This window comes from Lepidochelys olivacea (assembly GCF_965140295.1).
Source record: "Lepidochelys olivacea isolate rLepOli2 genome assembly, chromosome: 3".
Lineage (NCBI taxonomy): Eukaryota > Metazoa > Chordata > Testudines > Cheloniidae > Lepidochelys > Lepidochelys olivacea.
This window is the reverse complement of record NC_140413.1, coordinates 86,888,306-86,907,829: the sequence shown is the minus strand read 5'-3', so window position 1 is coordinate 86,907,829 and position 19,524 is coordinate 86,888,306.

The following is a 19,524-nucleotide window of genomic DNA, read 5'->3' as shown; positions in this document are numbered from 1 at the left end:
TTTTTTTGCCTCTGTTTTCACTAACAAGGTCAGCTCCCAGACTGCTGCGCTGGGCATCACAAAATGCAGAAGAGATGGCCAGCCCTCTGTGGAGATAGAGGCGGTTAGGGACTATTTAGAAAAACTGGACGTGCACAAGTCCATGGGGCCGGACGAGTTGCATCCGAGAGTGCTGAAGGAATTGGCGGCTGTGATTGCAGAGCCACTGGCCATTATCTTTGAAAACTCGTGGCGAACCGGGGAAGTCCCGGATGACTGGAAAAAGGCTAATGTAGTGCCAATCTTTAAAAAAGGGAAGAAGGAAGATCCTGGGAACTACAGGCCAGTCAGCCTCACCTCAGTCCCTGGAAAAATCATGGAGCAGGTCCTCAAAGAATCAATCCTGAAGCACTTGCATGAGAGGAAAGTGATCAGCAACAGCCAGCATGGATTCACCAAGGGAAGGTCATGCCTGACTAATCTAATCGCCTTTTATGATGAGATTACTGGTTCTGTGGATGAAGGGAAAGCAGTGGATGTATTGTTTCTTGACTTTAGCAAAGCTTTTGACACGGTCTCCCATAGTATTCTTGTCAGCAAGTTAAGGAAGTATGGGCTGGATGAATGCACTATAAGGTGGGTAGAAAGCTGGCTAGATTGTCGGGCTCAACGGGTAGTGATCAATGGCTCCATGTCTAGTTGGCAGCCGGTATCAAGTGGAGTACCCCAAGGGTCGGTCCTGGGGCCGGTTTTATTCAATATCTTCATAAATGATCTGGAGGATGGTGTGGATTGCACTCTCAGCAAATTTGCAGATGATACTAAACTGGGAGGAGTGGTAGATATGCTGGAGGGGAGGGATAGGATACAGAAGGACCTAGACAAATTGGAAGATTGGGCCAAAAGGAATCTGATGAGGTTCAATAAGGATAAGTGCAGGGTCCTGCACTTAGGACGGAAGAACCCAATGCACAGCTACAGACTAGGGGCCGAATGGCTAGGCAGCAGTTCTGCGGAAAAGGACCTAGGGGTGACAGTGGACGAGAAGCTGGATATGAGTCAGCAGTGTGCCCTTTTTGCCAAGAAGGCCAATGGCATTTTGGGATGTATAAGTAGAGGCATAGCGAGCAGATCAAGGGACGTGATCGTTCCCCTCTATTCGACATTGGTGTGGCCTCATCTGGAGTACTGTGTCCAGTTTTGGGCCCCACACTTCAAGAAGGATGTGGATAAATTGGAGAGAGTCCAGCGAAGGGCAACAAAAATGATTAGGGGACTGGAACACATGAGTTATGAGGAGAGGCTGAGGGAGCTGGGATTGTTTAGCCTGCGGAAGAGAAGAATGAGGGGGGATTTGATAGCTGCTTTCAACTACCTGAAAGGGGGTTCCAAAGAGGATGGCTCTAGACTGTTCTCAATGGTAGCAGATGACAGAACGAGGAGTAATGGTCTCAAGTTGCAGTGGAGGAGGTTTAGATTGAATATTAGGAAAAACTTTTTCACTAAGAGGGTGGTGAAACACTGGAATGCGTTACCTAGGGAGGTGGTAGAATCTCCTTCCTTAGAGGTTTTTAAGGTCAGGCTTGACAAAGCCCTGGCTGGGATGATTTAACTGGGAATTGGTCCTGCTTTGAGCAGGGGGTTGGACTAAATGACCTTCTGGGGTCCCTTCCAACCCTGATATTCTATGATTCTATGATTCTATGACCCTATCCCTAACTTCCAGCATATCTACCTCTTCCCCCCCAGCTTAGTGTCATCCACGAACTTGCTGAGGATGCAATCCATCCTGTTACCAGATTTTCCCATTACTTTGGGGTACACTCATTTATTAGGGTTACTCTTCTGGGGGAGGGGTTTCTGAAATTCTATTAATGTACCACTTGTGTTTCCATATGGAGCTCTGCTTCTCCCTTCTGCAAGTCCCCTCCCAATGGAGCTATCCTACAGGACCTAGGTTCCCCAGGGCTGGGTTCCTCCAGGCCCAGAACCAGATGAGCGAACACACATATATTAACAGAGCAAGTCTGAGTGGACCGGGTAAATCAGCACTCTTAAGCTGACCTCGTATATGTCCCTGGACTCAATGGGCTGGGTCAAGCAGCACCTTCAAGCTGCCACCCTTGTATGCCACAGGTTCAGCATGTCCCTATCTCCACTTTCATGTCACAATTGTTCTGGTGATGAGCAAACCCCTTGATGAGCAAACCCCACAGTACTTTGGGGTGCTACAGGGATCTTTAGCTTAGGTAAGAGGAGCATTGCTGCAGAGTAAATGGGGGAAGCCAAAAACACAAGAGTAAAGTGAGAGAGAAAAGGAGGGAAACAACCAGCTTAACCATAAGTTATTTATTGAATAATAGTGATAACCACGAACATAACAGTTACATTATTAAAGGTTACAAAAGTCATACATAGAAAACTATACCTGATCAAACAAGTCAGGGTTAGAAAGTTCTACCTGAGGTAGAAAAGAAAACAGAGAGAGAACTGGGATCTCACCACTCCATGAAGCTTGAACTGGGCAGGGTTCCCAGGTGATGGTGGTAGCTCAGGGTCCTGAGTGCTGGAGACAGGCAGAGCCCCCAGCATGATCAGTCAGGAGAAGATGAAATGCCAGTGGAACTGACGCAAGTTTGGATCCATGCATCAGAACACTTGAGTGTGGGTAGGTTTTTTTGGAGGGAAACAACAATGGTTCAAGGAAGAACACTAGATTAGTTTGTAGGTAAACTGACTCAAGGTTTTCTTTAGGCTAGACAATAGGAGCTGATCTCTCGGCTATGGGTGGTATTCCTTCCAGGGAATTCACAATGCAAGTAGGTAGCTTCAGTATTTTGGATATCAATCAAGGATTCATTACTAGAATTGGTCTGATAACTGCTGAGCTGGGTGTGTGCAGGTGTAGGTTCATTAACATCTGGAGCAGAGATCCCCCAGAATGCAGGGCTTCCCTGCTTTTCTGGTCCCAGAGTTTGGGGTGGTTCTTGCCTTGGAATCCCTGTTCTCCATTCTGTATTCTAATGGAGATGCCTCACTGTCCCATCTTTCATGCAGATAAGGCAAGAGGAGTTGTCTTAAACCTATCACCCTTGTCAAGAGGGGTCTAGGTGTGTCTCCCACTACCCTGCGCTGCTCTCTGCAAGTCTTTTCTCTGGTCGGTTTTGGCTCAAGCAGAGGCTGGGGGAGGGGTGTCCTTCATGACTCAGACAGGCTGGATACTGTGCCCTGGTTCCCCAAGAACACAGAGCTGACTGGTATCAATCCCATCATCCAGAGCATTAATGACTATGTTGAACAAAACTGGCCCCAGGACCAACCCCTGCAGCACACTGCTTGATACCAGCTACCAACTAGACATCGAGCTGTTGGTCACTACCTAGTGAACTAGTCGATCTAGCCAGCTTTCTATCCAACTTATAGTCCATTCATCCAATCCATACTACTTCAACTTGCTGGCAAAAATACTGTGGGAGACCGTATCAAAAGCTTTGCTAAAGTCAAGGTATATCACGTCCACCACTTTCTCCACATCCACAGTGCCAGTTATCTCATCATAGAAGGCAATCAGGTTGGTCAGGCATGACTTTCCCTTGGTGAATCCATGTTGACTCTTCCTGATCACCTTCCTCTCCTCCAAGTGCTTCAAAATGGATTCCTTGAGGACCTGCTCCATGATGTGACATTTCAGAGGGTGCAGGAGAGGCAGGTGGCAACAAGGAAGCAATAGGGCAGTGAAACACTCCATGGCAGAGCTGCCACAATGGTGGCAGCAGGCAGTGACAGAGTGTGAATGGAGGCACCTGTTAGCCAGTTGCAGTGGAGGAGTGGCGTGTTAAAGGAACATTTGTCTGTCAGACTATCACACACAAAGTGAGAAACTGTGGCAAAGGATACTGCCTAACATAATCTGGGGTGGGTGTTTTGCTTATGGTCATATGCTTTTGAGTCATGGCTGTCGTGTTTTCCCAAAATTAATGCTGGGTTCCTCTTCCCTTTTTATTAAAAGCTTTCTTTGCTATACACAAACTCAGCACTTGCAAGTGGGGAAGTATTGCCTCTTAGAGGCAACCAGGGGTGGTGTTACATTTTTCCAGGTTACTGTGCGGGGGCTCAAGCTGGTTCTCTTTTGTATTATTAAGAGGAACCCTTAGATATTGAACCCAGCCCTTGTTGCTGCCGGCTCTACCTGGCAGAAGGGTTGCAGAAGCAAGCAGGAAAGAATCATTTTTTTAAAAGAAAGAAAAGCCTTTGAGGCTTTCTTTATACAAAAGAGAGTACAAGCCCAATTTTTAAAATATCCTTTGCAGATCCCCTTGAATGCATGTTTTAGAAAGTCTTTATTTTGTATTAGGCATAGTCCTGCCATCTATTGGTGTTTAAAAAATTCCAAGGTTACTCCTGGAAACTACCGTTTAGCATAAGGAAAAGGCAGAGGGAATCTGACAAGCTGATTGTCCTTTAATCAAGTGTTTATTTTAAAATAACTATGGAGTTTAAGAAAGCATCAGCTAACTTGACATTTGCCTCAAACTTTGTTAAATTAACATAGGGTTCATCCAAAAGCATTTAACCTGGGATAGCTCCACTGAATCTTGAGTATTTAAGAGCATAAGGAAAAGATCCCCTGACATGCATTTTATTGTACATAAACCTTCTCTTCTTGGCATGAGCAGCCCACTATTGCAGCTTACTGTGATACTCCATAATTTCCAATTTTCACAATACCCCCCAGCTTAGCAGTGTAACTCTGAAAAGTCTTTGCTGAGAGATACTTCCCTCCTCTCTTTTCCAGGAGATACAGCACGCTGGAGGGCTAGATAACACAGTGGATCAATCATCAATGCACTACTCCTTCATCTTTAAAAACTTGAGTCTTGATCTGGGCCAAATTTTTCCTTCAGACACACAAATGCAATTTCCCGTGCTGGCAAGAAGAATCCATGCTCACATATCTGAGGCAGGACTTTGGCTATGTATTGTGGTGAACTTGATAAGCTGTCACTCTGATCCCCATCAACCCCCTTCCCGCTGCACAGCCCTTCCTCTTGGCAGGCAGGAGGAATGACCATGACCCAGGAAATGACTGGGCTCTTTTGGGAAGCAACAGGGCATGGCTAGCAAAGAGCTGCCGAGAAGCTGTTTGCAGACAGAAACCCCCAGGAACTGTAGACAAAGCCATGTGTGGAACAGGGCGTGACTGTTGGACGTTACAGCTGGATGCAGGTCTGTGTGGAATTTATGAGAGAGCGGCAGTGGCTGGGCATGGAGTCACTGCGGAGGGGCTCCAATGAGTGAGATGCCACTAAAACCTGGTCTGCGCTACAAAGTTAGGTTAATATCAGTAGATTTGCATGAAGTGAGCTGTAGCTCACGAAAGCTCATGCTCAAATAAATTGGTTAGTCTCTAAGGTGCCACAAGTTCTCCTTTTTCTTTTTATCAACCTAGCTGTGCATGTGTCTACACCAACATCTTGTCTCCCACCGATGCAAGCACTCAGTAACATAACACCGCCTACCCGAGCGACACAGTCAACCTACTTAGGGTGAGGCAGTGCGAGTGTAGACATTTCATTACATGTATTGACCCTAACAGTGCTCCAGCACCTTTCCCTACTGTTCCCCTCTCCCTGCAACAGTGGCCACTCCAGTCACAATTTTGATCTCCACTGCCCAAGGGTCACAGAGACTAGAAGCGACCCCCCCGCCCTGCCCACTTTCAAGTCCCTGTGTATTTTTAAATGTCTTTTCCTGATATGCTCACCAAGATGGGCAACATAGAAGCCCACCTTTGTTGTTTGTTTCAACTAACCAGGCCAGCTCTATATACACATAGAGCTACTAGACTCACTCCTGCCTGGAACCAGCAAGAAATCATGATCTACTCAGCCTGTGAGGAGAAGAAGCGAAGAAGACTGGATGCTAAGTATATGGGGGGAAGCTTTAGCCTCAGAAATGCATAGAACTGTTAAACTGTCAGATTCTAACCTGGGGCGCTGGAACAATTTGCATAGTGGGGGTGCTGAGAGCCATTGAACCAAACTGTAAACCCTGGATAGAATGGAAACCACTTCAAACCAGGGGGTGAGGTAGCATCCCCAGTTCCAACACTTATGTTCTAACCCCAAACTATTCTGAATGCACTTATTATTCAGTCTGCTCTAAACAGAAGGAAACAAATATTTAGTTCTGTTTTCATATTCTAAAGCTACACTTAGATAAAAACCCATATGTGGGACATGTTTAAGATTACTCAAACCCATCACTGGATCTCTTTTATGAAGCTGTAACATGTGAGTTTTAAAAATTACTTTCAAGACTTCAAGGTGATTTACAGTTGAAGAGAACAAAAAAAATGAAAAATAGCCCCTCAGATACTCTAATAAACCTGGAATGTTAGAAATGAAGATAAAACACTCACAGTGGGGAGCTTGTTCAGTTTCCTATTACAACTCTCGTTTCTGTGAGAAAACTTAGAAAAATCTCCCCTGTGAAAAACATCGGGGAGCTAAAGGAAGCTGCTGCTGATAAAACCATGTGTATTCTGTGCTGTCTCAGAAATGCCAGAATCACATATCTAGTTTACACGTGAAAGACTTTTCCATCCAAAAAGAGTTTCCTCCACAACAATAATCTTGAATAGTCTTGTTTCAAAATGTCCTAGAGAACCTTATTCCTGAGCTTGACTCTTGCTGGATTCTCAATAAGATAATTAAGAGCCAGGAAAATCTCATTCTTCCACATTCTCAAATGTGTAAGCTCTGACTTCATGTGTGTGTGTGAGATCCAAGGTATGGCTGCGGTAAAAGATAGGCCTCTGCTGAAGGAGCAGCTTGTGCAATAAAGGCATTGAGCATGTACCATATAGTGACAGCTGCAGCACTTTGCCCCCAGCAGTGTGCACCGAATGCAATGATTAACAAAGAGCACCATAGAGTATATTGGCTAGTCAGCCTTGTGGAATCCTGCTCTGTGCTGGCTGGATTCCTTGTACCAAGAACACACCTGCCATTGTTTCTTGCACCCGTGGCTGAACAGGATTTGGACCAGATGAGCAAGATTTGCATTGAAGTAGATAGTTTGTCATTGTATTAAATAGAGGGATTATTAAAGACAACTGGGTTCAGATTTTACAGAGACCTGGCATGGGCCAAATCCTGACCCCAGATATACACTGACTTCCATGAAAGCTGTGAAAATACATCTGAGAGCCAACTGAGTCATAGGCCTTGCACTAACATTCTTCCCTGGGGTGAATTTCACTCTTATAGAATGTACACGTCTCTCTACAGTACTAATACTGTATAAGTGGAGGGGAGATTTGGTTAGCCTGAGGACTGATGAATTTCTTAGCCTTTTTCCTAAAGCTCATGGCCTGCGTTTTCAAATGTGACTGGTGATTTTAGGTGTCCAATGGAAACTCCTTTCCAAGGGCGTGATTTAAATAAAGTGTTTCGCACCCACACTGTGAAAATCAAGTTGAGCGCACCAAATCACTAGTCACTTAAAAAGGTAGGCCAATGTGCAATGGTGCCAGAACCAGAGGGGACAGGGGGCCATGCCCCCCTTTTTTAATATGGGTGTAGTTTAGGGGGCAAGGGGCCCCCCAATCTGGAAGCCTCAGGCAGGCATTATGCTCCCCTACCACAAAGTGAAGTCCTTGCCTGTGTAGTTGGTGAGAGAGATGAGCCACACAGAGAAGAGTTCTGTGTAAGCTCAACAACTTATCTCTCTCACCAGCAGAAGTTGGTCCAATAAACGATAGTACCTCCTGCATGTTGTCTCTCTTACTGTTTATACTCAGTTATCTAGCCCTTTTTAGACAGAAAAACCCCAAATCTACTCTATTTGAGGTGGTGACTCCTATGGCAGCGAAATCCACAGGACTATCTTGTGTGAAATAGTCCTTTTTATTCAGAACTCAGCAGCTGCTAATTTTATTGAGGGACTCCTTGTTCCCCCATGGGAAAGCACAGTCAGCTGTATCGTAAAATGTAAGGCAACGCAAACCATAACGCTTGAGAACTGCTGTGTTTTCTCGTCAAAGAAAGACTTTCTTTTCTCACAAAGGCCTGCAAGTGCCTTGTGGCTTTTTTCTAGGACACTTCAGTAATTTTGAGTAAGTTAGTGAGCTGAGTGCTCGGAGAAGGCTTGCCACAGGTGACTCAGACAAACTTCATTTAAGGTGTCAAAGCCACAAGGCATTTATCGGAAACAAAACTAGTAAACTAGCAAAGGGCTTCTACAGGGTCTCTGCTTCACAGGCGCCACCCCAGATCATAACCTCTGCGGCTCCAAATAGTCTGGAACCTTGGCTCTGCCTCAGCACTTCCCAGGAGCTCTATGCAGACGTGAACCAAGGCTGCTGCTTCCATGGGGCTTATAGAGCAGACGTGTCGCCTTATTGCCTCAGTTCCAGGGAGCCACTGATTGCCACACTAGAGTGGCTCTAAATTGGCTCCAGCTGGGCTGGGTTGGGTCTAATTGCAGCCCTTGTCAAGGAGCAATTGAGTGCTTCAGGATCACAGCCGGGAGAGAAAGCTGCTACCATTTATTGTCCAGGTAATGTAGTTCTCAAATAGGGAAGAAGAGTAAAAGGTGGCGTGGACTGTTACATTAAAGTGGAGCCCACCCAGGTTCTTGGGGAGGGGAGGGCAGAGTGGAACTCCTTTCCTTTCGTGAGCTCTACTCTCAAGGAACTCTAAGCGCAAACAAATAACTAGCCATGGCAAACAGCTATGTTTGTTGCCATGCATGTTGCCCTGGTAGCCCTCCCATTCGCACCTTTTAGGAAGATAGAAGAGCAAATACCCACGACTATTGATTTAGCAAGGTAACCCACTCTGTCAGATAGGCTTTCAAATAGCTTCTAAAAAGGACTTGTGAAAACTGTCAGGTCTAGCTCTGTAAGGATCCAACACTAAGCATTACAGTGCCTAACTTTTAGGCACCTATGACAACACCATGATTCACAAAGCCTGACTTAGGGGCCTAGGCTCCTATATGATAAATAGGGAGAGAGGAGTCTTAGAATGCAGTTCACAAAGCCAGCATGGTAGGCAGAGGGCCACTTAAGACAGCCTGTGGGAGATGCTGAGGAGAGGGTGGTATCCAAGGTCTCTGTCTCAGTGAGAGGGCAGGGCTTAAATCCTGGCTGCAGGGAGGAGCCTATCTCTGCCCCCCAGAAAGACAGGCATTCCTTTGCCTAACTTGCTTGTGGGACCCAGTCCTGTAAGCATGTTCAGTACCTAACTCCACACTAAACGGCTGTGGGGAGGAAGGAAATGACCCTCCCTTATAATCTTTAGGCCAGTGGTTAAGGTACTCATCTGGGCTATGGGAGATTCCCAGTTCAAGTCCCCACTCTGCCTGCTAAAGCAAAGGGATTTGAACAGAGAACTGTGACCTCTCAAGTGAGTGCTCTAACCACTGGGCTATAGTGTCATTCTCGCTCTGGCCTAATTAATATTTTATTATTCAATTATTTAATTAAAGTGGAACAACTTCAACAAGAGAGATTGAGGGAGACCAACATCAGACTGTCGTGGAGTCCAATGGCCCAGATGCCTACAGTGAGGCAGAAGTGTGCATGCCCAAGGCAGAAACTTAGGCACCAAGGAAACTTTTAGTGCAAAAAATTATGCACTGCGGAGTTTAGGCCTACAGGGTGAGTTGTCAGTTGAGCAGGAGTTTTGTGGATCACAGTGGAGCTTAAAAAACAGGATTTAGGTACCTTGCATAAGGACCTGCATAAGGAGTGGAATAGAAAATAAAACTGAAAATAAGCCATTATACAAATTGATAGTGCATCCTTGCCCTGAACAATCTGTTCCATTTTGGTCCCCACACTGGAAAATGATACAACAAAAATAGAAGTGGTTCAGAGATGGAGGATGAAAATTATTAAAGGCATAGAAATGGTACTGTGGGAGAAGAGATTGAAATGATGAGCCTGTTTAGTTTAGAGCTGGAAGATGCATAAGAAGGACACGATAATAAAGATATTTAAAAATAACTATTGATATGGGAGGGAGGTAAATTGGGCCTTCCTATTCACTCTTATCCTGATACAAGAATAATGGGACATCTAAAGAAACTGAAAGGAGATAGATTTAAAGCTGTTAGACAGAAATTCTCTTTTTACACAACGAATAATTAATATGTAGAATTTATTGCCCAAAATATCACTAAGGCCAAGAGCTGAGCAGGATTTAGAAGAAGCATGAACACTTATAGAATCATCCACAACTAGATCAGATCAAATAAAAAAATAAAAGGAATACAAATCCTCATGATTCAGAACATAATCCTAAAGAGATGAAGGATGGTCCAGTGATTAGGGCACTTGGAAGACCTGGTTTAAAATCCCTATTCCACCACAGACTTCTTATGTGACCTTGGTCGTGTCACTTAGTCTTTCTGTGTCTTACTTCCCCATCTGTAAAATGTGGATAATAGCAATTCCCTTCCTCCCAGGTGTGTTGTGAGGCATAAACACATTAAAGATTGTGAGATGCTCAGCTCCTGTGGTAATGGGGGAACCATATGAATGCCTTGGAGAGATGGAAACCAGCTAAGTGAAAGGGTAAGGAACAACCATCCCCTGTAGTGGGTTATTCCATAATAAGGTTTCTTGCTCCTTCTACTGAAGTTTTGATCTAAAGAGACAACAGGTCTCATCCAGTTTGGCAATGCCTGCGGTTTGCAGAGCACATTGAGAAATTCACATTAAAGGCAGTATAAAAATGCAAAGTATTGTTCTATTGTTGAACTTGGTCACTTTCAGGGGCTTTTGTTGGGGGATTGGGGAGATGTGGATGAGGGTGCAAGTTAAAGCTGAACTGAAAATGTCCCACAGAAAAAATTCAACAGCTCGTGTAATGTCGCCAAGCTCTTGTGTATGACTATCAATTAGCTCTGCCAATGCTAATTTTTCACAGTGTATAGAATTAATAAGTCATAGCACAAACAATCAGTGGTGGATTTAGAATTAGTGGTCTAATAGAATCCTGTGCGCTTCATTTTTGGGGGGTCCCCCTTGGGACCCAGCCAAGAAAAAGAACATTCTCTCTTATCTCCCCCCCACACACACCGTTTTTCATTCTTTTTTTTCATCCTCTTCCTATATTATAAGTAATAGGAAGTAAATGAAAATAAAGTGAGGTATCTTGATTGGGGCAGGGGGTTGGGGTGCAGGAGTGGGTGCAGGGGTCAGGCTCTGGGAGGGAGTTTGGTGGAGGGCTCTGGGCTGGGGCAGGGGGGTCGGGTGCAGCAGGGTTGGGCTCTGGGAGGAAGTTTGGGTGCGGGCTCTGGGCTGGGGCAGGGAGTTGGGATGTGGGAGGGGGTGAGGGGTGTGGGATCTGGGAGGAAGTTTGGGTGCAGGCTCTGGGGTGGGGCAGGGGGTTGGAGTACAGTAGGGGTCGGGGGGGCGGCGCTTATCTTGGGTGGCACGGCTCCCAAAGTGACCGGCACACCCCTCTGGCAGCGGCTTCTAGGTGGGGTGTCAGGGGGATCTCTCTGCACAGCTTCTGCAGCTCCCATTGACCACAGTTCCCAGCCAATAGGAGCTGGGGAGTCGGCGCTCGGGGCGGGGTCAACGCATGGAGACACACTCCCCCCAGGGGCTACAGGAACATGCCAGCTGTTTCCAGGAGCGGCATGGTACAGAGGAAGGGAGGCAGCATGAGCAGGGAGCTGCCTTAGCCCTGCTGCTGGCATGTCTCTACACGCCCCTTGGGGGGAGGGGAGGCAGCGGGTCTCCAAGCACTGCCTGGGATGGGGGCAGTGCACGGAGACACCTCCCGCCCTCCAGGGGCACGCAGACATGTGCCAGCAGCCGGCCGCTTCTGGGAGGGCCGTGGGTCCACCAGCCACTGAATGCTGGCAGCCTGCCTGCCTGAGCCCAGCTGCGCCGCTGGCCGGGACTCAAGGGCTTGTTGTCAGATGAGATTTGTCCTGCATTTTGGGGGGCCCCCTTTCATTGGGGGCCCCGTGCCACCGTACAGTTTGTTTCATGGTAAATCCACCTCTGCAAACAATAATTGATAGTCATACACAAGAGCTCGGCGATATTACACGAGTTGTTGAATACTTTCTGTACCCAGTGGCTCTCAATAGAATGATGTAAACGTTGTTAGCATCCCATAATTATATCTTGTGACTCATTTCTAGAGCAGGTCTGTGTAGCAAAGTGCCCTGCCCCTCTTTCCCACAGCAAAAACTCCTGTTTTCAAAACTCTGAAAATTTTCACAAATGAAAACTGTCAGATCTGAGATTTTTTTTAAATGAAAATTTCTTTCTCTCCTTTTAAGACTGTTAAAAATGTTCACATTAATTTTCATATTTGGTTTTTGCATCAAGCTGGGTTGCTTGATTGAGATAGGTCACGTAGCATTGGCCCTGATTTCTTAACTGACAGAATCTAACCAGTTATCAGGTGGGGTTACCAGATGCCATTTTGACTCATTTCTCAGAGACAGTGACGCTATGAAGAAGCAGCTCCACACTCTTCTTCCACTGCACTGTGGAGGGGGAAAGCCACCCATTGCCTCCTTCCTGACAGGGCACTCAGAGTTTTAGGGTGGCAATAGCTTTGCCTGGTCGCCCCACAAATACACCAGATGGGAGAATGGTGCATCCACTAAAGACATCAGAGGAGATTAGCAAGCCTCCCATTCTTTCCGCAAAAAGACAATAGTCATTGGTTTCTGTTAGGGGTTTGGGTGAAGAAGGTATGAGAATGCTGCATGAGGTCATGAATCAATCTCCCATGTGGCTAAGGAATTTCACAGTAAATCACCTGTAAAGAACCTGTCCCACAGTAACACACAGGGTGAAGAACCGACTATAATTTCCATTAATTTGAATCAATATTGCCAATCCAAAGTGTTCAAAAATCATGAGTCAGGCCTCAAAAAATTGTCTTAAATCGTGAGATTTTAAAAATCAGAAATTTAGGTTCTTTTTCTGTCTTCTGGTTTCTGAGACTTTAGGGTGCAGTTGGCTCATGTTTTCAGGCTTTTCTCTGCAGCCACGAGGGCTAGAAACTTACTTTGTTTCTAACGTGAAAAAGATATTCATGTGATCACTTGATTCCAGGAGTTGAGGCTTTAAGAAAAATACCAAATATCACAAGATTCAGGATAATATTTTGAGACTTGACAACACTGTTGAACTGTCATATAAAGTCTGTGACTGTGCTGGGAAGAGGACAGTTTTGTAAGCACCAGAGTAGCTCTATTTGCTCTTTAAGAAAACTTCTAACAAAATATATCCTCCTAATCTCTCTGCATTAGCTGGCTGCATGCAGACTGAGCTCTTTAGGTTTTGACCCCTGAGACAGCATTAAGAAATACGCAGCTTGATATATGGCAATGTGACATTATGTGGCACCCAATTAGAAAAGTTTGACTCCCATTTTCAATACCATCTATTAATCTGGAGAGGAAACATTCAAGATAATACTTTGGAAGAGAGGGACAGTGGAGCAAATACTAAATTGCTGCCTGCATTTGCAAAGCACTTTAACTCATTAATAAATTGGACAACAGGACAAACTGAAATGGAAACAAAATGTGCCTAGAAAAAATGGAGCAGCTATAATACAGAAAATGAGAAGAGAGGCGATTTCTACTCAAAAAATGCAATATCAAAAGTTTTGTGAAATGTTGCTAATTGAAATAGCATGGGTTGTTCTATTAATCTGGTTTAAGTTATAATAAAAATATATAGCCCAGTTGGTTGGTTGCCTCAGTGAGAAATGCTAGGCAGCGAAGAGTTAATGCTGACTGTGAATGGTAATGATGCAGGCTAAAAAAGAGGAATCTTTAGTCATCCTCAGAAATTAGAGGTCAGTCAGATAGCTTACACCAAAATATTACAGTATTTATGAACAGCCATTTTGAGCAACCTAACAGATGCATTCTTGTATTTGAAAGTTGTAGTGGTCTTGCTTTTATCATTTTTAGGCTTTTCAGACAGGTGCATCCCCTGTTACCAAGGCATAGCACATCCATCATAATACCACTGGATTATCTAAGGCCTTAATTCTGCAAGCTGCTCTGTGTTTGTCAACATTTATATCAATGTATAGCCCATTAAAGCAAATGGTGATTAACAGCACTAGTCTAGGGATCCACCCATGTGGAGCAGCTGGTAGGATTTATTGGCTGAGATCAAATATACACTTCAGGAATTGATCCTGAAATAACAGATTCCACTTCCACTCACCAGTGGGTATACAGGTGAAGTCCATTCGTAAATCCACTCATTAATCCAGTAGAAATCATCTTTATAATTGTTCTGCTTGTATTCCTGTTGAAATTAAATAAGTAAAAAGCTGTAAGATATTTTTCTTCACAGTAGCACACAGTGTTCCCCAAGGCTAAACCTCTCTCTCTCTGCACTGCTGTCTCTGTGTCTCATGTGTGATTACAGCTTGAGTGAAATTCTGTCTCTCTTTCACCTCCCAGAGTGTCGTTATATATTTTTTGGCACCAACCCCTGTAGTGAATTCCTTCAAAAATCTTTCCATCTTTTGCAAGTTAAATTCCTTCCGATTTATTTAACTGCCCTCCATCTTACTTGGTAGAACTGCTCAAATACTATTTATCAACTAATTTTATCTGAAGAATAATTTGCAAAATTAACTGAATAATTTATTTGCTAATATTTTTTTAGTTAGAGAGGTGGAAAAATCCCAATTTGTGTATGGCAAGTTTTATGTGACAAAACACAGGATTCCACAAAATGTCTTGATGATGTGTGTTTGTTTCCCCAGCAACTGCTTCTGGTGCGCCAAAAAGCAAAATTTCGCACCTCCAGCATGCCATCATGAACACATACTCCAAACATCTGACTCCCAAATAGAAAGTTATGTAAGTCCCAGATTTGTAGGCTCAAAGCCCATTAAACTACAAACAAAACTGACCTAGAGAAGCTGATGCTTACTTTCCCTGTCTCCCCATTGACTTGTATTTTTAGAGGCCCTCAACTCCCGGGTGCACTAGTGAGTTGTCTTGCAGCAACCTTCCAGGCAGAGATCTGCCAACGTATCTGCAGCTTTCTGTAGCCACAGCTGATGCCATTATTTTAACACTAGTAACGCTGAGAGATAATCACAGCCCTGGAGAATGCAGAGTATTATATGCCTCCAAATCCACACTTGGCAGATCATCAGCCAGAAAGGTTCTCAGATTTTTTGGCATTTCTCAGTTTAAACTCACTTGATTGTATACTGACAGGCTTGCTGGTCAGAGCTTTTTATGTGAAAATGAAAAATGGCAAAGCTACCTGTAAAACTCCATCACAAGACCAGTGAAGAATATAGTACATGCATTATATGAAAATATGCTGAAATTGACCCAGAAGTGAATTTTGATGTTAAGAAGCAGCAGCTGCTCCTTACCAGCCCGTGGCTGGCATGTGGGAAACATGGATCCACTTCTCTCTCATAAAGAAGATGAAGATGGCAAGATGAAATAAACAAACAGTGCTATATAACTCAGATTCGTTCAGTGAGTGCTCATTGTTCAGAGCCCCAGTAATAAATGCACACTGGCACTGTTATAACCTTACAGTATCAAACACCTTCCCAAACACCTGTGACTGTCAACTGTCACTGAAACCAGAGTCAAGGGGGGCCCAAGGATGCACTGCACACATGAAAAACATTTCAAGTTGAGAGATCTTATTTCTTCCTATGGGAATTCAGTTCAGATTGTCAGAAAATCCAACTGTTTCAACTGTTAGTTCTCTTGTCATTGTCCATGTAAGTAGAGAACAGAGAGTTTTCATGACATGTCTATGATTTGCTGCAACTAGATGCTAATGGTGAACAGCAATATCTGGAGAGAGAATTAGCCTTGCTAAGAATATACAGTCACACTTTATATTGAGTCTACCTATAAAGAGTTTATAAAAGGTTAATAAATGATTGATCGATGTCATTGCCATGTTACAGACATGAGGCGTATGGGTTGTTGATGGTTAGAAGCACAAGATGCGGCATTATAGATGGTTATAATCAATGGTCGCAGCAACCTATTGGCCTGCTGGATTCTATAAAAATCCATAACAATTGATTAGCCATTTACTAAAACATCTATTAGTCCTTTATAAACTAAAAATATAAAGTGTGACTCATTATACATTAGTTCAGGGTTGCCTCTAGTGAAACAATGCCCTGGAAAAGCAAGAACTTGATCTCTGAAAAATAAGCAATTGAAGAGAATTATCTAGGGACTGATCCTGCAGAAACTTGGGTACCTGAGCATCTTTACTCCATGTAAGAAGGCACATTGACTTCAGTTGGAATATTTAACTTTATGCCCATAATCACATGCTCAAGTCTCTGCAGGGTTAGACCCTGCATCTATTTATTGAGGTTACCGCAGTTTATTTTAATATAGTGAGCTGAATTCTGCATTCCTTTACAACCATGCAACCCCCCTGAAATGTGAAGTCCATAGGATTGGAAGGTAGAATACACCCCTGTCTCTCTCTCTAGTATTTCCCGGCACTGGTGGATGGAGGGCATTAATATGAAAGCTGTTAAAAAGGGGAGGTGCATAAATTTCAATATTAAATATAAATAACTAATTGTGTAGAACATCTCCCCTTCACATATAGATCAGATCTACTGAAAGCTGAGGGGATCTGCTGGGGCTCCAAAGACCCATGCCTACAATTCCCTTGAGTTCAGCTAGGCAATACTGTAGCTTTCAATGTAATACTAACACAGCTCTTTTAGCTTGGAAACGCTACACTTTTTTTCTTTGTTAGTGACATTCCACGTGCTGTTTTTGATCAAAATGGGCAACCATTTTCCTGTGCACAGTGACGACAAGGAATGTGTCATTCAAGCAAAGAAAAAGGAAAGCCTACCGTTCAAGCTGTTCTAGTGGTACACGTTGCATAAGTCGATGCTGCAGTTAGAGGTGTGACTGCAACACATCTAGACATCCCTGAGCTAGCTTTGACCTAGCTATCTCCAATAACAATAGCACTGAAGCCATGGCAGCATGGGATAGCTGTCTGAATTCATATCCAGCTCGTGCTTCCATAGCTTCACTGTTATTGTTATTCAAGATCACTAGATCAAACGTAGCTCAGGTATGTCCAAATGTTCTGTAGTCACACCTCTTATTGCAGGCACCATTCATACATACACCAAGAGAAGACTACTAAATAAAAGACTCCATACTAACTGTAGTCACAGTTGTAGTTGTGTATTTTAGGAGTGGTCAGTTTAAGCAGAGCACTTGTGAGCCCCAGTGTTTTGAATTTTTTAAAACTAGGCTAGACAAAACAAGAGCGCATATACTGTAAAGAACCATCCGGCATTGATGGGAAAATGGGCTAATGACCTATGCAGTCTGTTTTGTCTCTAATGTTCATGATTCAGGCAGCCGCCTACTCTACAAATCATGCATTGCAAGAAAAGCATTTCTTTCCCTGTCAGTTTAGAAAAAAACTATTGTTGACAATGTATTCAGCCAACCCTCAGTGTTGTGTAAGACTCACATGTGTTAAATGTTGTTGTTTCAGAAGCGAAAGAATTGAAGATCTTCTTTCCATTGTAGAAAGAAGCAACAGCTTCCCTTAGCAGCAGCCAAATCACATTGATCCAGTAAGATTGTGCTACTCGGGTGTATAAATATCTGATGAACAGAAAGATCAGTATATACCTGGTTACAGCAGCAATGGTGGCTATTTAGAACATAAGAATGGCCCTACTGGGTCAGACCAAAGGTCCATCTAGCCCAGTATCCTGTCTTCCAACAGTGGCCAGTGCCAGGTGCCCTAGAGGGAATGAACAGAACAGGTAATCAAGTGACCCATCCCCTCTCACCCACTCCCATTCTTGCAAACAGAGGCTAGGAACACCATTCCTGTCCATCCTGGCTAATAGCCATTGATGGACCTATCCTCCATGAATTTATCTAGTTCTTTTTTGAATCCTGTTATGGTTTTGGCTTTCACAACATCCTCTGGCAATGAGTTCCACAGGTTGACTGTGCGTTGTGTGAAGAAATACTTCATTTTATTTGTTTTAAACCTACTGCCTATTAATTTCATTTGGTGACCCCTAGTTCTTGTGTTATGAGAAGTAGTAAAAAACACTTCCTTATCTACTTTCTCTACACCAGTCATGATTTTATAGACCTCAATCATATCTCCCCTTAGCTGTCTCTTTTCCAAGCTGAATAGTCCCAGTCTTATTAACCTCTCCTCATATGGAAGCCGTTCCATACCCCTAATCATTTTCTTGCCCTTTTCTGAACCTTTTCCAATTCCAGTATATCTTTTTTGAGATGGGGTGACCACATCTGCACACAGTATTCAAGATGTGGGCATACCATGGATTTATATAGAGGCAACATGATATTTTCTGTCCTATTATTATCCCTTTCTTAATTATTCCCAGCATTCTGTTCACTTTTTTGATTGCCGCTGCACATTGAGTGGATGTTTTCAGAGAACTATCCACGATGACTCCAAGATCTCTTTCTTGAGTGGTAACAGCTAATTTAGACCCCATCATTTCATATGTATAGCTGGGATTATGCTTTCCAATGTGCATTACTTTGCATTTATCAACATTAAATTTCATCTGCCATTTTGTTTCCCAGTCACCCAGTTTTGAGAGATCCTTTTGTAGCTTTCGCAGTCTGCCTGGGTCTTAACTATCTTTAGTAATTTTGTATCATCTGCAAATTTTGCCACCTCACTATTAACCACTTTTTCTAGATCATTTATGAATATGTTGAATAGGACTAGTCCTAGAACAGACCCTTGGGGGACACCACTATTTACCTGTCTCCATTCTGAAAACTGACAATTTATACCTACACTTTGTTTCCTCTCTTTTAACCAGTTACCAGTCCACGAAAGCACCTTCCCTCTTATTCTGTGGCAGCTTGATTTGCATAAGAGCCTTTGATGAGGGACCTTGTCAAAGGTTTTCTGAAAATCTAAGTACACTGTATCCACAGTATCTCCTTGGTCCACATGCTTGTTGACCCGCTCAAAGAATTCTAATAAATTGGTGAGCCATGATTTCCCTTTACTAAAACCATGTTGATTCTTCCTCAACGAATTATGTTCATCTATATGTCTGACAATATTGTTCTTTGTTATAGTTTCAACCAATTTTCCCAGTACTGAAGTCAGGCTACAGGCCTGTAATTGCCAGGATAACCTCTGGAGCCCTTTTTAAAAATTGGTGTCACATTATCTATCCTCCAGTCATCTGGTACAGAAGCTGATTTAAATGATAGGTTACAGACTACAGTTAGTAGTTCTTCAATTTCACATTTGAGTTCGTTCAGAACTCTTGGGTGAATACCATCTGGTCCTGGTGACAGAATCATAAAATGTCAGGACTGGAAGGAGGTCACCTAATCCAACTCCCCGCTCAAAGCAGGACCAATCCCCAACTAAATCATCCCAGACAGGGCTTTGTCAAGCCTGATCTTAAAAACCTCTAAGGCAGGAGATTCTACCACCTCCTTAGGTAACCCATTCCAGTGCTTCACCACCCT